The 19,939-nt window shown below is 46.0% G+C and overlaps 1 protein-coding gene across 2 annotated transcripts in view; it reads right to left on the bottom strand.

Moving 5' to 3' along the window:
- LOC143961665 (neuroligin-2-like) overlaps nucleotides 1-18,812 on the bottom strand; it is a 367,521-nt gene extending 348,709 nt beyond the window's left edge. For both annotated transcript variants that reach the window (XM_077470985.1, XM_077470986.1), the window contains exon 1: nucleotides 18,587-18,812. The gene's annotated coding sequence lies outside the window, so the exon portion shown is untranslated. The remainder of the gene's footprint in view (nucleotides 1-18,586) is intronic.
- Nucleotides 18,813-19,939: the final 1,127 nt, after the last annotated feature.

Below are 19,939 nucleotides of genomic sequence, written 5' to 3'. Positions count from 1 at the left end.
GAAAGGTTCCTGGTGAGGATTAAAAAGCGTAGGGGACCTCAAACAGCTTGGGCACAAGACAGCCAGGCCGCATTCTGCTCTCTTAACAGATGCTGTCAACTCAGCTGATTCCTGAATTCTGCACATTGTTGGAAACCGAGAGTGTACCCGGTTTGGCAGGCATCTCGCTGGGTTGTTGTGAACTGTCACTGTATTACTTCAGTACAAGTTTTGTATTAAACCTGACTGTGTGAATTATTGCCGCTGCACCATGCTGCACCCCACCTACATGCTGCTTACAGGAGGTTTGGACACAGGCAATAAATGTTGAAGGCCAGTCTCTGTATAGTCACTCTTACAATCTCATGTATCTGTTTTATGAGCAAGCAATAAAAACAGGATAATAAACACAGAAGTGTGGCCTGGGTTCCTCAATGGGTTTTAAGAAAAAAGCCATTGATGGATCCAAGACAGAGCCAGGAGCCACCTGCAAGAACCAGAAGGACCAATGACTAAATCTGAACAAGAGGGACCAATAGCTGAACTGAAGCTGAAGCAGGGCCGTTTTTAAGGCAGGGCAAAAGGGGCAGCTGCCCTGGGCCCTGTCATTGTTGTGGGGCCCAAAGCAGCTGCCTCATACTTGCCAACAATCCTGGTTTAAATTATCTCGTCCCTTGAGGTTTTGGTCCTGTGCTGTGTCCCAATATCTGAGTGTGAAGTGCTGCTACTAATGCTCTGCCCTATTGTTGTGTACAGATGACTCACCTGCAGACTCTGTGTTTACATGTAAATTACCGGCATTCATATGTACATAGCGGCGGCATTCATATGTAAATAGCGGTGGCCAGCGGACTTGATATGTATATCATGCCCCCCTGAGGTCATATCCACAGTAATCTCTAGCAACCAATCAACAAGCAGAAATCATGTGCTTTAACCTCTAAAAACTAATCAGTGACCTGTAATATGTGCTGTAACCTCTAGCAACCAGTCAGTGAGCGGTAATGATACACTGTAACCTCTAGCAACCAGTCGGTGAGCGGTAATGATACACTGTAACCTCTAGCAACCAGTTGGTGAGCGGTAATGATACACTGTAACCTAAGCAAACAATCGCAATAGCTGCCTGATTTGATTCAGAAAACTGATTTTGAGTCTAGCTGCTATTTATTGTATGTCTCAGAGCAGGTGGAGAGCAAAACTGCATGGGGGGGCCCCCAAGAAAAGTTTTGCCCAGGGTCCAATCAGTATTAAAGACGGCCCTGAGCTGAAGCACCCCCCAATAAGACAGGGGAGGTCTTAGATTATCCTAATTATACTCAGGCCAGGACAGGAATTTCTGCCAAAAAAGAATGACTACCTCAAAGGACTCTGAGCACATACCAGCAGAAAGCTGTAAACCAAAGCAACCATTAAAAGGTAAATAAACATACCTACCTGAACTGGGAGAACAGTCCAACAACAAGAATGGTCAACAAGGGGAACATTGGATGAAAACAGATCCCTGAGGATGAATTAGACAACAAGTCCACAAGGTAGGACCAGCCAGTCTAAAAATGACAAACTGGGGTTTGCTATGAATAGATCTGGCGCTATACCTATATATGGAAGTATGTCTCCAGGGACTTAATGGTGTAATAATTCGAAGTGTTACTTTAACCTAATTTGTAAGTGACAATGTGCAATGTGCTGTTCTAGTATGAAATATATATAAATAAAAAATGGAAATTGTTTAAATAAGAATATTTGCCACAATAGATATTTGCCAGCGTGCTGGCTAAAAATAGAAATATGTGCAATGTAAGACATAAATTAGTGATCACTTCTTAATGTCTAAAAACATATAAGTACCCAAAACATGTACGGTGCTAGTGCTAGTTCTACTAAGTATTTTAGTGACAAATATGAAATGTAAACACAAAATTAACCAAACTTTAAAGTTTCAAGTGCACAAATGTGACGGTAAAATATAAGCATGCAGGAATAAAATACACAGTAGATATGTGATGGATGTCAGTACATCTAGTGGAACGTGCCAAAAATTGGGGGTGAAAAAAAGGGTAAGAATAAAAATTCAATATTTATCCAAAAATATATAAAAAAGTAAAAAGAGATAAAAATATAAAAAAGAGCAAGAAGTCTTTGGTGCAGTGCAATTAATGGGGTTTTTCCGTGGATAGGAGGAGGGAATGTGATGGATCCAAATCTAATCTTCATGCATTGTGGACACTTCTAGGTTGTACTCTCACCAGAAAAATAACCCCATCCGGGGAGGATCAGCCTTCACAGTATGAGCTACTGTGTCGCTCTCTGGCTTGCTTCTGATGGACTGCTGGAGATCCCTCGTTATTTCCAGGTGGAGTGTGCCACAGTGTGTATATGTTAAAAGAGAGGACCATCCATAGTGTGATACCGTATAAATCAATTTATTAAACAAATACTTAAAACTACTCACAATTGTGGATATAGGTAATGGCATAAAAGGTTGCTGTATAAGGAGTAAGGAAGCTGCTGCGAGCGTTCCGTTCGGCTTCCACGCCGTCTGTGTTGAAAGTGTGTGATGGAGCTCCAGATGACGTCCTAGTGACGAAACGCGTAGGGCGTGGCTTATCGATCACACACTTTCAACACAGACGGCGTGGAAGCCGAACGGAACGCTCGCAGCAGCTTCCTTACTCCTTATACAGCAACCTTTTATGCCATTACCTATATCCACAATTGTGAGTAGTTTTAAGTATTTGTTTAATAAATTGATTTATACGGTATCACACTATGGATGGTCCTCTCTTTTAACATATACACACTGTGGCACACTCCACCTGGAAATAACGAGGGATCTCCAGCAGTCCATCAGAAGCAAGCCAGAGAGCGACACAGTAGCTCATACTGTGAAGGCTGATCCTCCCCGGATGGGGTTATTTTTCTGGTGAGAGTACAACCTAGAAGTGTCCACAATGCATGAAGATTAGATTTGGATCCATCACATTCCCTCCTCCTATCCACGGAAAAACCCCATTAATTGCACTGCACCAAAGACTTCTTGCTCTTTTTTATATTTTTATCTCTTTTTACTTTTTTATATATTTTTGGATAAATATTGAATTTTTATTCTTACCCTTTTTTTCACCCCCAATTTTTGGCACGTTCCACTAGATGTACTGACATCCATCACATATCTACTGTGTATTTTATTCCTGCATGCTTATATTTTACCGTCACATTTGTGCACTTGAAACTTTAAAGTTTGGTTAATTTTGTGTTTACATTTCATATTTGTCACTAAAATACTTAGTAGAACTAGCACTAGCACCGTACATGTTTTGGGTACTTATATGTTTTTAGACATTAAGAAGTGATCACTAATTTATGTCTTACATTGCACATATTTCTATTTTTAGCCAGCACGCTGGCAAATATCTATTGTGGCAAATATTCTTATTTAAACAATTTCCATTTTTTATTTATATATATTTCATACTAGAACAGCACATTGCACATTGTCACTTACAAATTAGGTTAAAGTAACACTTCGAATTATTACACCATTAAGTCCCTGGAGACATACTTCCATATATAGGTATAGCGCCAGATCTATTCATAGCAAACCCCAATTTAACATTCCCCACCCTACCAGGTGGATATTAATAGAGGCAGCTCCTACCTATTTTTCCTCATTTTATTTTATATTTACATATAAGCTCCATAGCGCAACCTACCACCCTTATTCCTTAAAAATGACAAACGGCTTATGCCTTAAACGTTTGACCTTAGGCATAAGGGAAAAAAGGTTCTAAGAAGTAGATGTCTATGACAGTCATTCAATCTTATGTCTAGTATAATACCCCAAAGGGATGGTCAATAACCTAGGTATTTGGAGACAACCCCAATGGTACCACCCTAATTTAGAGAGACTGGCAAAAAACAAAGAATAAAGGTGTAGAAGAAGTACCCCCATCAAAATAGATAGGAGTGGAAAAATAACCACCCCAGCAACACTTGATAACAGTAGGACAAACAGACCTGTTCCAAAGGACATCACTAGACTCTGACAGGGAACCCCCCCCCCGCAGGGCCTGCCTACCTGAAGATATTTTGAGAAACTTCCCAAAGAGGTTGTGAATCAGACATAGTTGGAGGTCCTGACTCAAAATAATCCTAACCCGCGATGATTACCAGACACATGCTATCTCCCACTCGGAGTGCCTGCACTAAAGTTGCAGCATGAGCTGAGAGTAACATCCTTATTGTCGTCCAGCATAGGGACCAGGTCACTCGGCCTGTCACAGGGAAATTCCCTAAACTTTCTGAAGGTGAAGGTTGTAGAGCACCAGTGATGGGCCCTATTCCCAGCAGGACCCTACAAAGAAGCAGACACTGACTGCTCCGTGGAACTGGACTTAATTCCCAAAAATGAGGACTGTCCTGAGACAGAAGTCCTATGATTGTGGCAAAGAACCACCCCACAGACCCTAATAGACTGAGGATGCATATGAGGTTGCATATGGAGAACCATTAAATTCATAGGGACCACCCGCATGCCTCGCCTCAATCCAGACTCCCAGATACCAAGGAGGAGACTCAGTAAGGTCAAAGATTAACAAGAGAAGGAAAGGCATTGTTAATAGGGTAAGCCCCCGGTATTCCACCAGGCCCCCAAAATGGAAAGGGCCTCCCATGAACATTAGGAAAGATTCCACAAACCTAGAAGGTTCAGAGTGCTTCAGCAAAAATCTAGTCATTCAGCCTTGCTTGTTGGTGATGGTTACCGACACTAGACATCGGTAAGGCTACAACCAGTGGAAAATTGCAGGTGTTGGGCCCTTTAAATAAATTCTGGCCATTAGATTCCAGAAAATATAACCTTTCAAGCAAGGCTGTCTAAGCGTCCCAGAAAAAATCACGCCAAGAAAAAACGCTAGGGTGTATATAAGGTACAGTGCTGCCAATTACAAGTGCCTTTAATGAATACTGATGGCTCAGGACCCAATTACAGTGGAAACTGGAACACAGAAGGTACCTTTGGGTAGAGGGAATAGTAAGGATCAGCATTATCCGAAGAATTTCCACAAGGAAGAGAGAGGATAACTTGTAGGGAATAACTCCCAAGGACAAGTTCCTACTAAGACAAGAACAGGGAGTCCCAGAGTACAAGGTATCTGGGGAGTAATGGCACAGCTATATGTAGTAACAAAGGTTGCTGCAGAGCAACTAAAATAGATGTTGTCTCCAAATAATTATCCTGTAAGGTAAAGAGGGTGTCATGAGCATCCTAAAGCCAAGGAAGCCTAATGCCCAGGCACCCATCCAGTTGTGCAAACAGTACTCCATTTGTAGAAGTGGGGGTGCATCTTCATGCCGAAGGCTTGCCAGAGATGTTAGCAAGTCTCTGGCTGCTCGACCTATGGACTCGGTGGGAGTTAGACTGGATCTGACACTACGAAGGCAGAAGAGATAGAGGGAAGGGGATCCTCTGATCTTTCCACAAATCTCCTGGTCTGTAGTAGGAGCATCCAAGGAGTTGAAAATGATAGTGTCAAAAGCCAGTGATGATGTCTCTCAAAGGAAAGCAAATCAGCTGTTCCTTGGACATCTCATCAGAATCTCACATAGCCAGAGGGTGCTATGTATTTGTACAGTCACCAGTCTTATGCAGGATACAAGTTAGAGACTTGTAATAAACCATCACAGTCCAATGTTCCAGACAACAGCTACAATTGCTCCATACAGCTGGGACCTACCCTGTAGGCAGGTAATAGTTACGGCTGTCCCAGCCAGGAAGTTTGGAGTTATTTGTGCTTCTCAAGTTTTTCTTGGGTCCGACCCCCCCCAGTCCTGTTTGATATAGAAGGGATGGAGACCCTGACCCTCGACCTGCCTAGGGTGTTTCGTGTTGCTGTTCTGCTGATTCTTTTCTGGCTATTTTGGTTTGGCTGCACCTGTTCCCTGCCGCTACCAGAGTCTGAATGTCCAGTGATGTGATGAAGTTGGAGTTCCCAGTGTCCAGAAGGACTTCTAGGGCTTGCAGTCCCCCTTGAATATGCCAACCGTGGACTCTACCAAAGATGGACTCTTTCCCATACAGGTATGCTGGGGCAGCCACAAGTCTGAGGGACAAGGAACGTTATATAAATGTTTGCACTTTATTCTGGACTGTTGTCTGTCTTTGTCATAATATTAAGTAAGCTTTGGAACTTTTCCTGGTCTGAAGTTACTAAAGGGGTGTCATGCAAGTAACCCGTACACATAGTTTCAGTTTGGGTTACTAAGCACATCGGGGTATGAATATAATGGTACTAGAGTTCATACAGTGTGAAGATACAAGTGGTTACCAAGGGTAACAAAGGTTTCTCTAGCAGCCTGTCATAAGCGTGGACTTAGCAGAAATCCGTCTACCATAGTAACGGGAGCAGATCTGCACCGCCTTGGCCCTGATCCTGTACACAGGTACAGAAGAGGAATAGTTAAGTAAAGACCTGAACTGCATGCATGGAGTCCACGCTCAATGCACGGCTGGGTCCCATATTATTACTGGGAGTGAGGTAGTGTTGATACGATGGACAGGTGGAGAGGGCAAGTGTCCTGCGTGTCCCTCCTAATTACACAAATAACAGAGGTGATATACAGCAACATCGGGAGAGTTTATTAGAGATCAGTTGTTTGTTCCAGTAAAGGTACCCCTATGTAAGGCATTGACCCTATTGCCTAACGTAGCCCAGAAGAACCCACCCCAGGGTAAGGCTCTCATTTGTACTATCGTTTCATATAACTTTATATAGACAGCCTCTTTGAGTATATTACTTTTGATGTTTGCGCTTTAAATTGTTGTGTAAGCCTCTCATTTGACCCTTGCTTGGCGCTCAACAAGGAGGGAAACATGTAGGGCATGACAACCACGCCATCACACTACAACCTGCCCCCCTGCCCTATGTTAGAATCTTGGGCAACCCAAGAGATCCCAGATACGACTAGATCTAAGCAGGGAATTCAACTTCTTATCAGTGAAGTCCCCAAAGGTAAATATACCTTGGACCCTTTTAGTGGTATCTGTGTTTTCATGGAGCATGCACATTGGACACAGACCACCTAATAGTGAATCCCTTCCCAAGAGAGAAAATGCTCTAGCACAGTCTCTGGTTGAGTCCAAGACCCCTCAGAACGTTTCCAGTCCACATAAAGAAAGTCCTCAAACAGCGGGGGTGTAGTGGAAAGGTCTTAGCTGCCATGGAAACTCTAAGCCCTTGTACACACGGTCGGAGATTCCGTCGGAATGTGTCCGATCGGAGCGTTTTGTCGGATATTCCGACTGTGTGTGGGCTACATCGGAATGTTTCCGTCGGAATATCCATCGGACCAACTTTTCCAACTTGCCGGAAATATTTTCCGACAAAATGCTCCGATCGGACATACTCCGATCATGTGTAGAGAATTCCGATCGGACAAAGTGTCACGCATGCTCAGATCAAATTCCTACACCAAAGCTATTGGCTACTAGCGTGAACATAGTCCCGTCGTAACAAAATAACGTCATCATGTCGGTTTTTTCGACAACTTTGTCCGACCGTGTGTATGCAACAGTTTCGGACAAAATCCGACGGACAAAATCCGACGGATTTGGTTGTCGGAATCTCCGACCGTGTGTACAAGTGCTAAAAGATCCAAGGCCTAAAAACAGCAGGATGCACCTCTAAATGCATCAATGAAGTGTGAAATAACCCCTTGTAGTTTCAAGTCAACGGCAGGAGAAAGGCGGTGACCCAAAATACAGCCTCTCCTAGGTGATGGGATATGAAACTGAAATAAGAACATGGGCTGCAGACCCGGTTTGGCTCACAGTCACATGAGGGTCAGAGAAGGAATAGCAAAAAATATAGTTAGACCTTTTCTCAGCAAAACAGTGGGCAAAATGTTCAACCCACGAGGACAAAGGGTTTTGCCATTGTCCAAACTTCCTGTAGGCGTCAGTATACTGCATAACCTGTTAAATGCTAATGCCTGAGTTCCTGTGTTCATCAATGGACGATAAAGTAAAAGCCTGAGTTCTACCAGGGCAATACATGTCCTCTAAACTAAAAAGACCAACCAAAAGAGTCAGGTGGGCATCCCACGAGGTCCCAGATTTAATCTACTGTGTCCTCCACAGAGCCCTGGATGGGGAACCTCTTCATACTGGCTGCAACCTCCTCTCCCTGCTGACTGCATTCTCTTCTTCTAGATGACCACACTGTAACAGCAGACCATAATCTCCTCTCACCATCGACAATACATTCCTTCCCATACTGACAAGAAGGCGGCAATCGCTGCAAGTGCACCCCCCCCCCCCCCCCACGGGAAACTGACCTTACCTTAGGAGGCAGGCCGTTGTTTCTGGCTGAACAGGAAGTGTGTCCTGAGACCTGATTGGCCAGGAAGTCCTAAGACTCCCTGGCCAATCGGGTCTCTGGACCCTCTTCCTGATTGGCCGGGAGGAGAGTCAGGAAGACAATAGCGAATATTAATTCGCTATTGTCAAACAACTAGGTGGACTCAGGTCGCCGCGCTCTGCGCCCCGAGACTCACCCTTTTTTGAAGCCAATTAGAGCCTCGGGCTCCCCATTGGAATCCATGCATCCGGCGCCCTGCATGTAGCTTAGGAGACAAGCGCATGGATTAGGGGGCCGGTGCCCCTGTGCCCTGTATGGATGGGCCGCCGCTGCTACTGACCACATTCCTCTCCCTACTGGCTGCACACTCCTCTCCTCTTCCTACTGACCACACTCCTCTCCCTACTGACCGCACGCCTCTTCCTACTGTCTCCCCACTCCTCTCCCTACTAACTACACACCCTTCTTTCTATTCACTGCACTAATTTCCCTAATGACCGCACACTCCTTACCTTACTGTGTGCACACTGCTTTCCTTACTGACTGCATGCTTCTTTCCTCACCGACTACACACTCCTCTCCCTACTCACCGCACAGTCCTCTCCACACATAATACACACTCCTCTCTGCTGACTGCACACTCCTCTCTTCACTAACCACCACACACTCCTTTTCCTACAGACTGTACACTCCTCTCTCTACTGTTCTTACTATTCTCTCCCTTCTGACTGGACACTCCTTTACTTACTGACCACACGCTCCTCTCCCCACTAACCTCACACTCCTCTCCCAACTGACTATGCCGCTCCTTATTGACATCACACTCTTCTGCATACTGACTGCACACTCTTCTCTTTCCTGACTGCATACTGCTCCCCCTACTGACTTCACACTCCTCTCCATATTGACCGCATACTCCTCTCCCTATTGACTTTACACTCTTCTCTATACTGACTGTACACCCCTCTTCATACTGACTGCACACTCTTCTCGTTACTGACTGCATACTCCTCTCCCTAGTAATCACACACTTCTCTCCATACTGACTGTACACTCCTCTCCATATTGACCACACACTCCTCTCCACAGTGACTGCATACTCTTCTCCCTAGTAACCGTACACTTCTCTCCATACTGATGGCACACTTCTCTCCTTACTGACTGCACACTCCTCCCTAGTGACTGCATACTCCTCTCCATAATGACAGATCACTTGTAGGTGGTACCCAGGCTGCTTTGCATATGGCCATCTCAAGCAGCTGGGCCACAACCTAACATACAGGTTCCAGGGCTCCCAGAGTTTCTTGGCCCAAACTGTTATGCCACGTACACACGATCGGACTTTTTGACGGACTTGGATCGGCGGACAATCAAACGAATGGATTGGCCACACACGATCACTCCAAAAGTCTGATGGATTTGAACGTGATGATGTAGAATATAGAAGTTCATAGCCAGTAGCCAATAGCTGCCCTAGCGTCGGTTTTAGTCCATTGGACTAGAACTGACTCGAGTCCGTTGGAAAGATTTGAAGCAAGTTTTATTTCTAGGTCCGCCGGACTTTTGGGAAGAAAAAGTCCGCTGGAGCCCACACACGATCGAGTTGAGCGACCAAATCCGTAGAAAAGTCCGGTCGTGTGTACGCAACATTACTGTCCCATCGCTGTGCATGGTGAAGGTTAAGATGGTGGCTTGAGGCCAAAGGTTACCCTCTGTGATGGACTCACCCGGGACAGAGACTTTTGGAGGGGACTGAATACTAGCCTGATTATGGGCCCTGGGTTTTGGGGGAACGTGCTCTTTGTGAGCTGTATGCCTGGGGACCCTTGAGGTGGTGTTACTCTGGATTCAAGTTCATGTCCCCCCAAGACATACAGACTCTGGGAACCCTGTATATGCCATATTAGAAACAGTGACTGATTCATACTGTTGGGACTCATACTGTTAGAAGATGCTAATGTCATCAACTCCAGCCACCTGTCTGTCTGTTGTCTTCTATAATCTAAATAAGTCTAATATGGCTTCTAAGAGTCTTTCACCCATTGTTGTTTGTGCTAATTAACCCTGCAATTGTATGAAGGAGTTCTGTGTTGATATTTATGATAATGTGTATTGTATAGTCGGTGAGCTAGGAGACGTCAAGGCTGCCCTAAAAGGTCATATCACCTGTAAAACCCAGGGCCTATAATCAGTATGTAAGGGGCGAGCATTCAGTCTCCTCCAAAAGCCTCTGTCCCGGGTGAGTCCATCACACCCTCCTCCTAACCTCTGTTCCATGACCCCCCTCTTCCCAGGGGCTCTCACACACTTTGTCCAAGAACACATTTCAGGACTCTGGATGCCTTGGTTGGCACCAATGGAGGCACCCCTGTTGCATTGCCTGTAGATAACACTTGTCTCTAGAATATTCAGATGGAGGCCAAATCTTCCAATAAACTTCTACTATTTGAAGGCTCTAGTTGATAGAGAAGAGTCCATATAACTGCAGAGAAGGAAAATTCCAGACATTGGATAAGGTGCTAAGGGGTTCCATCTTTGGAGGTGCTTGTACCTCTGCTGAGGGTCCTCCTACTCTCCACCATCAGCTCACTGTTCTTCACTCCATGAAGGAGGGAACCGAGATAAACACCAATATCTGACTTATGCCGCACACACACGACCGGTTTTCACGTCAGAATAAACTCTGAAGGTTTTTCCGACTGAGTTCCCGCGGAAACTGACTTGCGTACACACGATCACACCAAACTTCGATAAACAAGAAGGCAGTGACGTACAACTCGTACAATGGGACTAGAAAAAGGAAGTTCAATAGCCAGTAGCCAATAACTTCCGTCTCGTACTTGCTTCAGAGCATGTGTCGTTTTTGGTCCGTCGGAACAGCATACAGACGAGCGGTTTTCCCCATAGGAATTGGTTCTGACGGAAATATTTAGAACATGTTCTGTTTCTAGGTCCGTCAGAATTTTTGAAAAAAAAATATACACACGAACGGAATATACGATGAAAAGATTCCGTCTGACTTTTTCTGTCGGACATTCCGCTCGTGTGTACGTGGCATGGCTGTCCCTTCTAGAGATCTGCTCCATCCCAGGTAGAGTTGTCAGCTCATCCCTTTAAACCCAAACACATATTAATTACACGGGTTCTGTGGGTGTTTAAGATGGTAATTAAGCTCACTTGGTGCCTCATCTGCATTAAATTAGCCTCAGAACCCGTGTAATTCATTAAAGGGATGAGGTGTCAACCCTACTGTGCTGCGTGCCTGGGTCTGTACATCTTCTGTGCCCATTATGAGGGGTTACCACCATGCTTGTGCTGAGTTCCTGGGTCTGTACACCTGTTGCGCTCATTATAAGGGAGATTCCTCATCCATAATTGCATTATCACTTTTACATGAACTAGTCCTCTAAAGGGGAAAGAAAAGTGGGGTGTACAGACCTGGGACCCCAGCACAGGGATCGTGAGAATCCCTCACAATTGGCACAGCAGGTGTACAGACCTGGGAACTGGGCACAGGAATGGTGGGAACCCCTAAAAATGGGCACAGTAGGTGTATAGACCTGGGAACTTAGTGCAGGGAAGGTGGGAACCCCTAAAAAGGGGCACAGCAGGTGTATAGACCTGGGAACTCAGCACATGGATGGAGGGAACCTCTCATAATGGGCACAGCAGGTGTGCAGACCCAGGAACTCAGCACAGGGATAGTGGGAACTTCTCATAATGGGCACAGCAGGTGTGCAGACTCGAGGACTCAGCACAGGGATGATGGGAACCCCTCATAATGGGCACAGCAGGTGTGCAGACTCGAGAACTCAGCACAGGGATGGTGGGAACCCCTCATAATGGGCACAGCAGGTGTACAGATCTGGGAACTCCGCACAGGGATGGTGAGAACCCTTCATAATGGGCGCAGCAGATGTGCAGACCCAGGAACTCAGCACAGGGATGATGGGAACCTCTCATAATGGGCACAGCAGGTGTGCAGACCTGGGAACTCAGCACAGGGATGGTGGGAAACTCTCATAATGGGCACAGCAGGTGTGCAGACTCGAGGACTCAGCACAGGGATGATGGAAACCTCTCATAATGGGCACAGCAAGTGTGCAGACTCAGGAACTCAGCACAGGGATGGTGGGAACCTCTCATAATGGGCACAGCAGGTGTGCAGACTCGAGAACTCAGCACAGGGATGGTGGGAACCCCTCCTAATGGGCACAGCAGGTGTACAGATCTGGGAACTCCGCACAGGGATGGTGAGAACCCTTCATAATGGGCGCAGCAGATGTGCAGACCCAGGAACTCAGCACAGGGATGATGGGAACCTCTCATAATGGGCACAGCAGGTGTGCAGACCTGGGAACTCAGCACAGGGATGGTGGGAAACTCTCATAATGGGCACAGCAGGTGTGCAGACTCGAGGACTCAGCACAGGGATGATGGAAACCTCTCATAATGGGCACAGCAAGTGTGCAGACTCAGGAACTCAGCACAGGGATGGTGGGAACCTCTCATAATGGGCACAGCAGGTGTGCAGACTCGAGAACTCAGCACAGGGATGGTGGGAACCCCTCATAATGGACACAGCAGGTGTACAGATCTGGGAACTCTGCACAGGGATGGTGGGAACCCCTCATAATGGGCGCAGCAGATGTGGAGACCCGGGAACTCAGCACCTGGATTGTGGTAACCCTCATAATGGGTACAGCAGGTGTATAGACCTGGGAATTCAGCGGAGCGAAGGTGGGGATGCCTAAAAAGGGGCACAGCAGGTGTATAGACCCGGGAACTCAGCACAGGGATGGTGGAAACCCCTCATAATGGGCACAGCAGGTGTGCAGACCCGGGAACTCAGCACCTGGATTGTGGCAACCCCTCATAATGGGTTAAACAGGTGTACAGACCCGTGAACTCAGCACAGAGATGGTGGGAACCCCTCATAATGGGCACAGCAGGTGTTCAGAAATCACCTAATAAAGACCTCAAGAGAAAGCAGATACTGTCATGTGGCTGAACTCTACAGCATTCACCAAACACAGAAATATTGGTTTTGGGTGGGATGCCACTATAACCCCTACAACTGCCCGGTGTATCTTTAGATGGAATTGGGCCACCTATAATACAAGGCATGGCATAGCGCAGAATATTATGGAATCTAGGACAATCATTCCATTGTATTCTAATCTATAGAGGCCAGAGAATATGCGGTGTGCATCGTCCTCCCACGCTGCACTGGTACGTCTAATACTGTACACAGGAGATTAATTATTAATGGACCATAATTCTTCCCATTATGCTATAGGCCACTCAGCCGTACCTCGGGCCCTAAGGCACATCCACGGGGCTGCTGATTCTACAATTCAGTCCTGCAGTGGCAGCGTATGCCCGGCCAACATAGAGGGTGCCTTCCTGGCACCATGTACATGATACAATCCGCTGGCTGGTACTGACCACATACACCGTCACACGGAACCCCATGTATTAAAATAATGGAACCCAATGTATCACATAAACGGAACCCAATGTTTTTATAATATAAACGGAATCCAATGTATCGCATAAACGGAACAAAAAGTATCACACTACCAGAACCTAATGTATCACATAAACGGAACCCAACGTATACCCATAAACGGAACCCAATGTATCACATAAACGGAACCCAACTTATCCCATAAACGGAACCCAATGTATCACATTAACATAACCCAATGTATCACATTAACAGAACCCAAAGTATCACACTACCAGAACCCAATGCATCACATTAACGGAACCCAACGTATCACACTAACGGACCCAATGTATCACACTAATGGAACCCAATGTAAAATATTAACTGAACCTTATATATCATGCCAAGGGCCACGGTACCATGGATATGGGAGCAGCTCAGTCCCTAAACATGTGAAAACTCTCATATACAAAAATTGCCCATTGGACTTTTGAAGATCCACCCTAAACAAATACACATCAATGCAGTCTTAAAAAAAATCCAAGTTTTTATTCACGTACATAAATAAAATGATGTTAAATTACACCAAGTATATCCAAAAATAGTAATTGTATAGTAGCATATAAGCATAGAAGGATAGCCAGCTGAAATCCTAAAACTCTACGCGTTTCGTGAAGCAACGTTCACTTCTTCAGGAGGTAGGAATGTTCAAAAGGATGTCTGCAGGAAAACCGTGTCATTAGTACACCGTAGTAAAAAGCAAGTACCCAGGAGAGGATATCTGCAGTAAGAAAACACTTTCCAACGGATGAAAGTTGATGAGCAGTTATAAGGTCATAACTTACCCACCAACCAAACAACATAAATAGAATCTTTCTCCAGCAAACAAAAATGGAGTGCAGTGGAGAATTACCATGAGGAGAGTCCTGTGCGGGTGCTGTGAGAAGGACGGGGAGCCGCCAGGTACGAGCCAAGGAAACCAACTTGTGTTCACAGCCATCACCAACCAGAGGCAAGGAAGGAAACCTTATATACCTGTATCACATGGAACCCGATGTATCATGCCAACACAACCAGGTGTATCACATTAATGGAACCCCAGTGTATCATACTAACAGAACCAGGTGTATCAGATTACTGGAACTCAATGTATTACACTGACAGAACCAAGTATCACACTTAGCCCCTGTACACACAGTCGGAGATTTCGACAACCAAATCCGTCGGATTTTGTCCGTCGGATTTTGTCCGTCGGATTTTGTCCGTCGGATCTTGTCCGAAACTGTTGCATACACACGGTCGGACTAAGTTGTCAAAAAATCGGATCATTCAGAACGTGATGACGTAATTTCGTTACGATGGGACTACGTTCAGGCTAGTAGCCAATAGCTTTGATGTAGGAATTTGATCTGAGCATGCGTGGCATTTGGTTAGATCAAAATTCTCTACACATGATCGGAGTATGTCCGATCGAACCAGTTGGTCGGTAAATATTTCCAACAAGTTGGAAAATTGGTTCCGACGGATATTCCGACTGAATCAGTCCGATGCATACCACACACAGTCGGATTATCTGACAACAAGGTCCGATAGGACACATTCCGACGTATTCTCCGACCGTGTGTACAAGGGCTAACAGAACAGGGTGCATCACATTAATGGAACCCAATGTATCATGCTAACAGAACCAGGTGTATCAGATTATTGGAACCCGATGTATCATACCAACAAAACCGGGGGTATCATATTAATGGAACCCCAGTGTATCATACTAACAGAACCAGGTGTATCAGATTACTGGAACCCAATGTATTACACTGACAGAACCAAGTGTATCACAATAACAGAACAGGGTGTATCACATTAATGGCACTCAATGTAGCATGCTAACAGAACCAAGTGTATCACATTAATGGAACCCAATATTTCAAAGTAACAGAACCGGGTGTATCACATTAATGGAACCCAATGTATCATACTAACAGAACAAGGTGTATCAGATTAATATAACCCAATGTATCATACTAACAGAACCAGGTTCATCAGAATAATTGAACCCAATGTACCATACTAACAGAACCCGGGTATATCAGATACATGGAACCCAATGTATCATACTAACAGAACCAGGTGCATCCGAATAATTGAACCCAATGCATCATGCTAACAGAACCAGGTGCATCCGAATAATTGAACCCAATGTACCATACTAACAGAACCGGGTATATCAGATAAATGGAATCCAATGTATCATACTAACAGAACCAGGTGTATAGGAATAATGGAACCCAATATACCATACTAACAGAACCGGGTATATCAGATAAATGAAACCCAATGTATCATACTAACAGAACCAGGTGTAGCACATTAATGGAACCCAATGTATCATACTAGCAGAACCAGGTGTAGCACATTAATGGAACTTGAGGTATCCTGTTAATGGAACCAGATATATTACGCTAACGGGACCCAATGTACACCCTGACAGAACCCAATGTATTACACTAATGGAACCCAATGTAGCACATTAACAGAACCTATGTATCAAACTAACAAAACCCAATGTATCACACTACCAGAACCCCTTTTATCACACTACCAGAACCCAATTTATCAAACTACCAGAGCCCAATTTATCAAACTACTACTAGAACCTGATGTATCACACCACAAGAACCCAATGTATTATACAAACAGAACCCAATGTATCACACTAATGAAACCCAATGTATCACACTAATGAAACCCAATGTATCATCCTAACAGAAACCTATGTATCACATTAACGGAACCTATGTATCACATTAACGGAACCTATGTATCACATTAACGGAACCTATGTATCACATTAACGGAACCTATGTATCAAACTAACAGAACCCAATGTATCACACTACCAGAACCCCTTTTATCACACTACTAGAACCCCTTTTATCACACTACCAGAACCCCTTTTATCACACTACCAGAACCCAATTTATCAAACTACCAGAGCCCAATTTATCAAACTACTACTAGAACCCGATGTATCACAGTAATGGAACCTAATGTAGCACACTCCGAGAACCCAATGTATTACACTAATGGATCCCAATGTTTTACAGTAGCGGAACCTTATGTATGAAAACTAACACAACCAGGTTATCACACTAATGGAACCAGATGTATCAGATGAATGTAATTACACCAACAGAACCAGACCCAAAACTGAACCCAATGTTTCACGTTAACGGAACCTGACAAATCCCATTAACAGAACCGGATGTATCACATAACGGAATCTGATGTATCACACTAATGGAACCTGACATATCACATTAACGGAACCCCTATGTATCACACACACGTTAGAGGAACCAGATTGTATCACAGCTCATCGTTTTCTACAGCAGTCACATTTGTATTGTGCGTTAGGGCCACATTCTGTGCGTTAATCCCCCCAGCCTGCACGACGGAGGGTATCGGGAGCACTGGGGGGGGGGGGGGTGGGGGGGATGGAGAGATAGGAAGCGACCGCCATATTTGAGATCCTAAAGTCTGCATGATATAATTCAATTAAAATGAATTGTATAAGGTCTGCGGTAGCGGCATCCTCCTCGGTGTCATGGCCCCCCTTTTTCTCTGTCCGCCTGGTGCTTCCACACCAATCCTTCCCATATCTCTCTCTCTCTCTCTCCCATCCTCCCTCCCTCCTCCTGGTCCACCGTTCCTCCATGTCTCCTTATCCAATCTCTTGTCGCTTTTTTTTTTTTTTCCCTTTCTTTCCCACGTTCCATCGTTCCCATCTCAGCCATCGACCCCTTTTTACTGGTTTAACGTCAAAAACCCTGCCCCCCCCCCCCCTCAACCACCATCTCCCCCTATCCTCAGTAGCCCCCCACTCTATCTCCCCAAATCTCTCCATCTTCTCTATCTATCTCCCCATCGCCTCTCTCCCACCTCTATCTCCATCCTGTATCTTCTCCCCCCCATCCTCCTCCTCCTCTCTTTTCACCAAGTCTCCCCCCCCCCCACCTCTTCTCTCACACTCAGCTGGTGCAGATGCAGAAATGTCCCTCTAGGGACTTAATGTATTTTTATTTTGCCTGCAGGTAGAGAAATGGCAAGGCAGGACCTCCAAGATGGGGTCCTGTGGCCCCCCTTTGAGATGTACGCCAAGCATATGGGTGATAAGACGTACGGGGAGGGTTGATGGTGTAGGGGGGGGGGGTATAATCGGTGGACATCAGCATCGCCCCCCCCCCCTCCACTACCCCCAACCGTCACATGAAAGAGACCTCAATGGTGACATTTAAGCCTAGCTGCCCCCCCCACACACACACAAGCCTATCCAACGTAGAACCCCAAAGGGTTTCCATCTTGAAAACACCCCCTTACCCACCGTTCAATCAAGAAACAAGGGGGTGGGGGGGTGACTGCACTGGCATCACCACGCTCAGCATGCAAGGGGGTTAAAGCAATGAGTAAAGTCGTACCCCCCCCATGTCACGAATAGCCTAGATATTAACCCAGAGCCCCCCCCCCAAAAAACAAACCCCAATGCCATATCGTGCACCTGTTTTCAGCCCCCCGATAAGAGGATTTTTCCCCCCCACCCCGGTCCTATCTGCTCATGACGGCTTAATCGCTGCCTCCACCGGGAATGTAGGTCAGGAATGGACGGTGGGAATGAGGTGGACGGGAATGAAGGAAGGGGAGCAGGTTGGCGGTCTGGATTGGGGTTGGGGTTGGGATTGGGGTTGGGGGGGGTGTGTTGGTTGGAGACGATGATGGTTGAGGGGGTTCAGCTCACCTCGGTTTACACGGAGGAGGATGCAGGATGAGCTCCGGATGGATGGGCAGGAATATTCCCCGGGAATGGATAGTCCGTATTGTGTGCGTGTCGATGACTGTCAGCTCATTTCCATGCAGGAATAGTGCTGTAATGGGAGCGAGCGCGGAGCAGTCTCACAAGCCCCTGTTTCTTCTCGCTGCCAGAAGAAAAACCATTTTGTTGAGCAGGAGGAGGAGGAGGAAGAGGAGGGGGGGTGAGCAGCCAGAGAGGAAGAATGCAGATTGTCTATAGGGGGGGATGAGAAGGGAGCTTTGTCAGGGTTCAGGAGCAGGGGGGGAGCAGCAGGGAAGTCCTGAGCTACCGCTGCTTATTGGGGGGTCACTAAGGGGGTGCAATTATGATGGTGGGGGGGGGTGTCAGGGTGGGGGTCATTTCTGAAGGGGGGGGTCAAACATAAACTATCTCTATCAATGAGTGTGCCAATTCTGAGACATGAATATCAGTCCTGGGGGGGGGGGGGTCTAGGAGATGTGGGGGGCATGTAGCTGTCCATTAAATCACCTCAATTATATGTTTGTTCAGTACAGCTTATCTGTGGGTGGCATTATTGGGTCTCCACCCCCCCCCCCCTGCAGAATTAACACTGTACATGTGATTTTGGGGTGGCAGCCACTAATATTGGGGTGACCCCAGTGTGGCTGTGATTTTGTGGCCCACCCAACAGGTCAACTATTTACAATGATTTGCACTGATGTGCTTTTGGGGTGTCACCTTTACTGATGATAGAGTGGGGGGATCCACGCTACAGATGAGATTTGGGGGTGATCCTCACTACACATGACATCTGGGGGTGACCCATGCTACAGATGAGATTTGGGGGTGATCCACGCTTCACATGAGATTTAGGGATGAGCCATGAGATTTTGGGGTGATCCACACTACAGATGACATCTGGGGGTGACCCACACTACAGTTGAGATTTGGGGGTGATCCACACTACAGATGAGATCTGAGGGTGATCCATGCTACATATGACATCTGGGGGTGATCCATGCTACATATGACATCTGGGGGTGATCCATGCTACAGATGAGATTTGGGGGTGATCCACACCACAGATGAGATTTGGGGGTGATCCACGCTACCCATGAGATTTCTGGATGAGCCACGCTACACGTGAGATTTTGGGGTGATCCACACTACAGATGACATCTGGGGGTGATCCATACTACAGTTGAGATTTTGGGGGGATCCACACCACAGATGAGATTTAGGGGGTGATCCACACCACAGATGAGATATTGGGGTGATCCACACTGCACATGAGATTCTAAGGTGATTCACACTACAGATGACATTTGTGGATGATCC

This window comes from Lithobates pipiens, unplaced genomic scaffold (genome assembly GCF_037356315.1).
Source record: "Lithobates pipiens isolate NorthernLeopardFrog02 unplaced genomic scaffold, aLitPip1_a1.2 Scaffold_8, whole genome shotgun sequence".
NCBI classification, from domain to species: domain Eukaryota; kingdom Metazoa; phylum Chordata; class Amphibia; order Anura; family Ranidae; genus Lithobates; species Lithobates pipiens.
Note: the sequence above shows the minus strand (reverse complement) of the source record. Positions and strands in the feature narration are given on the sequence as shown.